General features: G+C 33.3%; 1 long non-coding RNA gene across 1 annotated transcript; it reads right to left on the minus strand.

Moving 5' to 3' along the window:
- Positions 1-299: 299 nt before the first annotated feature.
- LOC129940484 (uncharacterized) lies at positions 300-2,522 on the minus strand. Its single transcript, XR_008780688.1, has 4 exons — positions 2,457-2,522; positions 1,673-1,803; positions 1,434-1,611; positions 300-511 (listed from the first exon to the last, which is right to left on the minus strand). It is a non-coding gene; the product is annotated as an uncharacterized LOC129940484 (long non-coding RNA).
- Positions 2,523-9,252: the final 6,730 nt, after the last annotated feature.

The following is a 9,252-nucleotide window of genomic DNA, read 5'->3' on the forward strand; positions in this document are numbered from 1 at the left end:
TGGCAAAAATGATGACACTTTTTCAGTCGTGTAAGTCCAGCATAAGATTGATCTAAAACGTATAAAAGAAAACATTCATATTAACATTGTTTAAAAAAAAGTTTCCAACTTCCAGTTACAAACCTGTTTACAGCGCCAATGAGTGACTTCATCCTGGATCTCACTATCGAAGTCTATGCTGAAAATTATAAAAATCTGAAAATAAAGAATTCCGAACTAATAAAAAGGATCTAGTTAATTTAATTTTACAATTTTTATTTTTTGTAGTTATGTTTATTTATCATAAATGAGTCCTTGCGTTCATTTTATTTTTAAAATATTGTGTCTCAATTGATGATTCCATGTGATATTTGATTGCTTGGATCGTTGCACTGAACAAAACAAACGAATTCTGGGCGTCCTTGATGGTAAATCGTAAACGTTTTTTTCTCCTCTTTGTATTTCCTCACAACTTTTTGGAAAGGCACAAAATACCCATTTAGGGCCCAGAGTAAAGCTCAATCTTGACAATCTGAGAAATATAAACAATTTTATTTAAAACATTTTTCATATCATCGATTAATAAAAAAATGAGTTTGTTTATTATAATTTAACAAAATTGTTTTGCGAATAGTTGTTAATAGCTGTTAAGCAATATAAGTCTTGACATAAATTTTTTGAAATATTGTGTTTCGATAAAACCCAGAAATGAGAAACAAGCGATTGGGTAATGAAAATTAAAAAGGTAAACAAATTTAACAAATATCTATTGCTCTCAAAAAAGCAGTAGGTATTGTTATATCAATAATTCAATACAAATTAAACTACGTATGTACATTAATACTGTATCCGGTATGTAATATAATTTATTTATTTTATATCATGCTCAGATAACAATTTACTTTTATACCGTTGTTATTATTGGCGGATCCAGGGGTGGGTGGTCGTAGGGGTCATGACCCCCCCTGGGAGATAATTTCATTGCTTTTTCGTAGGAATTCCCTTCAATTAATTTTAAATTATTTATTTTTTGTACATATATGAAAACAATATTTGTATTTTACTTCCTTACACTTTGTTGCTAAAAGTACTACTTTTGACTAAAGATTGGACCGAGAACATAATATGATTCGGATATAGCCCTATTCCAAAAACACAGCACAAATTCATCAACTTTTGACCAATGGACAATCCAGGGGGAAGGGGTCATATGAGCCATAAAGCTTATACAGTTAAGTTGTATAAGTAAAGATTTTATCTAAAGATTTGTTAGTAATTTAACGACATTCACCAAAAAGTGGTTTGCTGTCAAAAACCCCCCGATGAAAAGTCTTGATCCGCCCTTGGTTGTTATAAAATATTTTACAAATATGAACAAATTGTTTGCACTGTGTTAACATGAGAAGACCCAAATCTAAAATATTAAAATTATAAAAACGAAATATATTACTCACTATTAGCTATTGTGCTTATTAATGCTTCATTTGACTATTTTTCCAACACTTCCAATATGGTTTTTTCCTTTACATTGTTGTCATTTAAAAGGAAGTCCAAAATTTGAGGCTGTATTTGTTCGCAATTTTCAAGAACTGGACCAGCGTTTTGGTGCAAAAAATAAAAATCCATGTCAATCTAGTTAATGAAGTCACAGTTTTATTATAAGCATATGGCATGCAACAAATATCTTACTTACCATACGATAGCCAATTAGGCATTTGTATTGCGGCCATTTCAAAAAAAATTCGGTAGTAGAGCTTGAGTTTCTTACATCCAATAACCTTCGATTTGTACAAGCTTTCCAGCATCGATCTTACGCTTCTCCCGCTAAATTATCATATTTTAAACATAAATATTTTTTAAAAGATAGGAGTTGTTTAAGTCAATATCTGTAATTTTTAAAAAGATATTAACGTCGAAAAAAAAGTTTTACCAACTTATGTTAATGTTTGTTTAGGTTTTTATTTTTTTTTGTAAAAAAAACTGTCAATTCGATTTTTATCAAAATTTTAAAGCATGTTGAAAACAATATTTTTTCAAGGTTTAAGTTGTTTTAAGTCAATATCTCGAACTATTGAAAAGTTGTTTTCGTCAAAAAAAATTTGTTTACCAACTTATTTTAATTTTTGTTTAAGTTTGTATTTTTTGTAAGAAAACTGTCAATTAGATTTAGACGAAAAAAACGTCGCGAACGTACAAACGTGTGAAATTTTATGGATGTAAATAGATAAATTACTGTGGCACTAAGATAAAAAAATATTCAAGAAATGGGATGAGAATTAAAAAAAAAATGTGTGTAGTTTACTGACACGCGCCGCCGCGCCGCCGAAGAGTTGCTCGTGGCGGTATGCAATCAACAGATGGCGAAACCATTTTGTTGGTGTTGCGCGTTGCATTAAGGAGATTCGCAATTATAAAAATAATAACTAATAATATGACTAATAATAATATCTAATAATAATAGCTAAGAAATAACTCACCTTATTAACTAATCTAATTGTTAGCTGATGCACAAATACTTTTTTAATATGTTCACTTCACTTTTCGGCTCAACTTTCCATTACCGCAGCACGAATTTCGACTCGCGGTTTTTTTTATTCGATAGATATGTGCAAATAAATAATAACTATAGCAATTTTAGAGCGAGGAAACATTTATTTCTATTTTTAATTAATTTTTAAAGTTCACTTTTTTCCATACAAAACACTCAAAAATGGTTGATTTTGACATTTCTTCCCTGTTTTTTGTTCAGTGTTGCCATACTTTTTTTTTTTTTTCTTGGTAATTTCTTTTATTTTAATGCTCAAATGGAAAAGTACTTTGCATATACCCAAACTCGCACCCACCCCAAATCCTATAGTGACCCCAAGCAGGGGGGTTGCAGGGGGGCAGCATGCCCCCCCTTACATACCTAGCTATTAGTACGCCGTGCTATCAATTAAAAAAAACTTGTTTTAGGCTCAAAAAATGCAATACAAAAAAAGTAGGGTTAAGTCCGAAAAAGAAAATATTTTTTTTTATGACTTATAGTTGTTTCCTCGCCCTAATATTTAAAACATGTTCTATTGAGACCCCTACCTAACTGTAAAAAAAAAATCAGAAGGAAATTCGTGCTGCGGTGATGGAAAGTCGCCCCCACTTTTCTTAATGTTCACTTTAAACTACTTTTTCGTCTCGGCTTCTTTTGCTAAATGATTTGCATTCTATTCATTGTTGCTCGTTGAAATTCGGCGACACTTCACTTATTCGTTCAGTTCGGCAAAAAAGCTTCTTACATTGAAAGTATTAAGCTCCGTTTATACTACCAAATTTCAATTAAATGTTCATATTTTTTAGCTAGGAATTTGATAGCTGATTAATGGTTTATTTAAATTAATAAACAAGTTGTTTATTTATATAAACGGGTTTATAAACGCAATAAACGATTAATTGATTTTAATAAACATGATGTTTCTCATTTCTACTCCGTTATGTTTATCAGACGCTTCGTTCAATTTGTAAACAACCGCCACGAAAATTAATAAACTGTTTATTGCCATAGTAGTAATTGGGTTAGTTAAAATCAATGAATATGGTATTTATTTATTCTATAATATATTGCCGACTTATACCACGTGTTCACTCGAACAAAAGAAAAAAATAGGAGAAAGGAAAACTTAAATCAACATTTATTTAAAAAAAAAATAGCTCATCACATTAGTAGGATTAAAACTGGATATAAAAAGATGGCGATGGAGTATACTTTAAAAATGTAAAAACTTGGTCAAGCTAACATAAAAGATAAAATCTATAGTTATTCTTAGAACATTTAAGATATGAGTATTTTAATAAAAATTAAAATGACTATCAAGTACATTGGTTTTGGCTTACCTTATTTTTAACAACACTGTACCTACACAAATATTATTATTACTAATGTTAATTTTATTGTTATTATTACTGTTAATATTATTATAACTTAATTGAAATATAAAGTAAATACCAGTATTAATAAATAATTAGCGATTGCTGCCAGGAATTTACGCTTGCACACAATAACAAAGCAAAGACTGCAAAAAACAAATGTTTTTTAAATCTGAACGAAATTTTAGCGAAATTCTACACACTTTGTTTTTTATTCTTTTTTACAATTTAAATAATAAATACACATTTACGTACCATGTAATCATGAACGTTCGTGCTTGCCAAAAGATGAAAAAACCAAAAAACGAATCGTGTAATCAGACGAGATCACTCAGTCATAGAAGATAAAACATTATAAAGATACAAATCCCTACGTTCCGTAAATACTACCGTAGATTTGTATATTTACAATGGTTAATCTATGGTATTACATTTTCTTTGGAGTGCTGAAATGGGCTCAAAGTTTCCTTTGACCCTTTGTATATATGTTTTAACTTGAAATAAGTTTGGTTTGGCTGGTTAATGTGAGGAGGTACGGGTAGAAGTAGAAGTTGATATGAGATGTGTGACTCGACATTTTTTTTATAAAGGTTTGAGTAAGAGAAATGCACTAAAGTTGGACATTTCACAAATAAAATTAGTCTCAAAAAATTATTGTTCTTGTTCTCACACTATGAGTTCACATTTCTGGGAATTCAGTATTCTGTAGGTGTGACATATTTCGATACCCAGCAATTACATTTTAAATATCGACTATAAGGATTTTTAGGAAAAAGTGTGAACTCTGCATCTAGGTAAAAAATACAATTTTTCGTTAAATTTTAAAAAACGATTTATTATTTTTGATAAATTGTTTATTATATAAAAGAATGGTTAATTGAAAACACTGCCATCTACAACACACATGGTAATTACACCCAGCTTACATTACTATTATAATTGAAATAGTAAGGAAGCCCAGAAGATGCCAACGATTGAATATAACAATTATGAATGAAAATACTAATTGAAGGCTTGTGTTTTTGTTTCGTATTTTAAAGTCTTTAATTGCAAGTAGAAAACTCTATATTATGATTTTATTAAGCTCTTATGATTCCTTATCATATAATATTAAATGCAAATGTTTCACATTAAAATTTAACTTAAAGATCGATTTTATCAAAAAATGGTCTGGTTACATAAAATATAAAGGTAGAATTAAAAACAAATATAAAATACATCAATTAAGCTCTAGGACTTTTGCTCTTATAGAACGAGTTATAAATATAAATAAAACTCATCACTGAACATTTTACTTATTTTGACTGCAGCGTTTGTGCGATTCACAAGAATTCGTATAAAATGATATGAAGTTTAGCAAAATACCTCATACAATTTCATAAAAATAATGTTTTTCGGCATCGTAAAGTTTAGTTCCGCTGAGTTTGAGCGCGTTTGAGTTTGTTATCTTTATGATTTGATAATTGATTGATTCAAGGAATCAATTTCATTTTTGGAGGTTGGGGTATAATATTTAACAATTTGCCTCTTTATAATGTTGTTCATAGCAACAATAAATGGTTCACTAATTTCCAATTACCAAAGTTTATTGTGTCAGTGAATAAGTTTATACAAAATAATAAATTGCTTGTAAATTTTCCAATTCGTCTATTAATAATGTTGTTCATTACAACAATAAACAGTTTATTATTTTTTAATTGCTAAATTTGCATTTGGCAGTGAATAAGGTTATAAAAAATAATAAACTATTTGTAAATTTAAGAATTGGTTGTGATATTAGATGATGGTTGGGATATAATCTTTAACAGTCCCCTTTCAAACATTATGTTTATTGTGGCAATAAACGATTAATTATTTTTAATAACAATAATGTTTGCGGCAATCAATAGAGTTATTAATTTTAATAAACGGTGATGAAGTGCTTTATTTTTCATTTAATAAACAGCTGTTAATAGTATTAACAAACGATTATCAAACGCTGAATTTTTTTTAATAAACCGTTCACTCCGACAAGAAAAAGTTTGTTGTGACAATAAATAAGCAGTTAATAAACGCCGTTTTTTATATTAATGCACGTTTGTTTTTTCAGTGTAGACCTCAAGGGTCTATTGTGATACCACTAATGAGATTACTCTTGGGAGAGTAATAAACTTAAACAAACCATTTTGTACTTTTTTGGCGAGCTCATTGGCTTTGCAATTTCCCGGATCTGTGGCCCGGCACCCAAATGAGGTGAATATTAAACTGGTCCGTCATCTCATTTAGAGATGATCGACAATCGTGGACTATTTGAGAGTTTGTGGAGACAGACGCGAGAGATTTAAGAGCGGCTTGGCTGTCCGAGAAGATTCGTATATCCTTGCAAGATATAACGTTTTCTTTGAGCCAGGATAGTGCTTCTTTAATCGCCATTACTTCTGTATGGAATACACTACATTGATTGGGAAGTCTATAGGATAGATTGAGATTCAGTTGTTCTGAAAAGATACCACTTCCAACTCCGTGATCGGTCTTTGAACCGTCTGTATAAACTTATTGTACCGCATCGTCTTCCAGGGGTCTTTTTTCTTCCCAGGAGGATCTTGAAGGGATTGACACATGGAAGCTTTTACCGAATACCATTTTTGTTGGTGTTAGGTTTAAAAGCTTTTCCAGTGCTGCGGTTGGTGTTGAACGAAGTGCTGTGATGCACATACCTGCTGACCGCTGGACTTTGATGAGCTTATTTAGATTTACCATCTTGTCCAGTGCGGTCCACCATACGACAACTCCATAAATGAGTATCGGTCTGATTACCGAAGTGTATAGCCAGTGGGTTATTTTTGGGAAGAAGCCCCATTTTGATCCTATTGCCTTTTTACAAGTAAAAAGCGATAGAGTAGCCTTTTTTACTCTTTCATCAATATCTTCCTTGACAATTTCGTTTTTTGTCTAAAATGAGGCCTAAATATTTGGCTTGGTCGGAAAAGCTTAATGGTTTTTCTTGAATCTTGGGTGAGCTAATCTGAGGAATTTTATATCTTCTCGAAAAGATTATTAATTCTGTTTTATGTCGATTGACGTCCAAGCCACATTGCTTAGCCCATTTTGTTAGCCTATTTAAGGCATTTTGTAGGAGTTCCGAGAGAACTTGGGGGTGTTTCCCAGATCCGAATATTGCAACGCCGCAGCATAGGACCCCACCTTGGGGAGTGTCTCGATTCAACGATCTGGTGGTAGTAAAACTTCTCATGCTTGAAATTATTGTCCTGCTTTTGAGCATGAGACTTATAAGATCTATGAGTGATTTCTCTAATTTCAGCTTATCCATTGCTGTTGTGGTCGCCTGGTAATTGACGTTAGGGTTAACGTGGGAGGGTTTCCCTGCTTTGGGAATGAAGACTACTTTTGCCATTCTCCAGGCTTTGGGAATATATCTCAACCTTACACAGCTTGTCAGAATGATTTTCAATGGTGGAATGATCATGTCTGAGCATTTTTGTAGTTCGGCCGGAATGATTCCGTCTGGTCCTGGAGATTTATGTATATGGTTCAAAGCTGTCTATGGCCCATTGCAGTTTTTCCCGCGTTATTAGATCAACTAAATCGCTTGTAGAAGCTTGAGACACTGATGTTAAGTCGTTGAGTATGTTTGAGCTACCTGGAAAGTGGGTGTCTTATAACAGATTAAGAGATTCTTCATCTGTGATAGTCCAAGTGCCTGCTTCTGTCTTTAAAGCACTGGGTATTGTTGGACTTTTTGAGAGAATTTTCCTAAGTCTTGAGGCTTCTGAAGTATTTTTTATTTTACCACAAATGTTTCTCCAAGAACACCTCTTACTCTTCTTTAATTCTTTTTTATACTGCTTTAGAACTTGTTTGTATAAGCCCCAGTCAGTAGGAGATGTAGTGTACTTAGATCTATTGAAGAGTTTGCGACAGCTCTTTCTGAATGGTTCTAGTTCTTTACGCCACCAATGAGGTTTCTTCTTTCCCTTTAAAATGGTTACAGGGCATAAAGTTTTTATTGATTCATTAAAGGCTCCGGTGAGATGATTCACAGAAAGGTATAGTTCATCTTTACTGGAGGAGCTTTTAAGAAGGTTGTGATCAAGCAGTTGTGCTAGTACCTCCCTATATCGCTCCCAGTTTGTATTACGATGATTGCGAAAACCCGTAGATGTATTTGCCACATCTTTGAGCTCAAACTCAATGTGTCTGTGGTCAGAGGAGAAATTCTCTTTTGAGACATGCCAGTTTGAAATCAGATTGTGGATCGAGTCAGAGGTAAGTGTAATATCAAGTACCTCTTTCCTATTCTTGGTTACAAAAGTGGTTTCTTATGAGTAGGTTAGTGCTTAGTAATTAATCTAATAAGGACTCACCTCTCTCATTTATATCAGAGCTACCCCATACCATGTGATGGGCGATAGCGTCCAAACCAATTAGGAGACCAACTTTTTTCGATTGCGCGTCCGCAATTGCCTTCCTCAAGGTACCTCCTAGAATTGGGCTGTCGTGGCCAAGATCAGAGGATATGAGCCAGTAGTTGGCTTTATCCGTTGTTAAGACAGCGGTGGTGGTGTCCTTGTCGCTTTAGTTGGGGAGTAAAAACACGTTAAAGTCATTTTTTTACTAACATGCATGACCTTGGTTATAAACAATACGGTCAGCATGGCAAAAGATGAAATAGAGCAATTCATCGGAATGGTAACGTTTATGTCCTATTGCCGACTTCCGTCTTCAACACATTACAGGAAAAAAAGATAAAGGACAACCGATCATTTACAAACGTGCAACAGATTTGAAAACATTAAAAGCTTTTTCCATTTCAACCATAGTAATAATTTTATTCCACTCAGTGGTGGGAAGATTCGAGCCTCTCTAGGTAATATAATCGCAACAAAACACGCGAGTAGGGGAACACTCCAGGGTGGTGTCCTTTCGCCTCTTCTATGGCTTCTGGTCATGGATACAATTCTCGTTTAATTAAAGAGATGTGGAGTGAAGGCGGTAGCCTATGCGAATTATTTGGAGCTATTGGTGTCAGGAAAGTACACCTCTGTGATTAGTGAAATCACGGAGTCAGCTTTGAAGAAAGTTAGCAACTGGGCCACGAGTTGTGGACTAGGAGTAAAACTGAACTGCTGCTCTTTACCACCCAAACTTAAGTACCACCCTTTACGCTACCTCGACTCAACGGTCAAATCCTATCATTGTTTTCCAGTGCAAAATATTTGGGAGTTATACTCGACCCTAAACTAAACTGGAAACTAAATATGGAAGTACGGGTTAAGAAGGCCTGTGTTGCCTTCTACGCCTGCAGCAAAACTTTCAGCAAAAAGTGGGGACTTCAGTCGAAGATGATTTTATGGACGTACACAGCCGTAGTAC

The sequence above is a fragment of the Eupeodes corollae genome, chromosome 1, assembly GCF_945859685.1.
Source record: "Eupeodes corollae chromosome 1, idEupCoro1.1, whole genome shotgun sequence".
In the NCBI taxonomy this organism is placed as follows: Eukaryota; Metazoa; Arthropoda; class Insecta; order Diptera; family Syrphidae; genus Eupeodes; species Eupeodes corollae.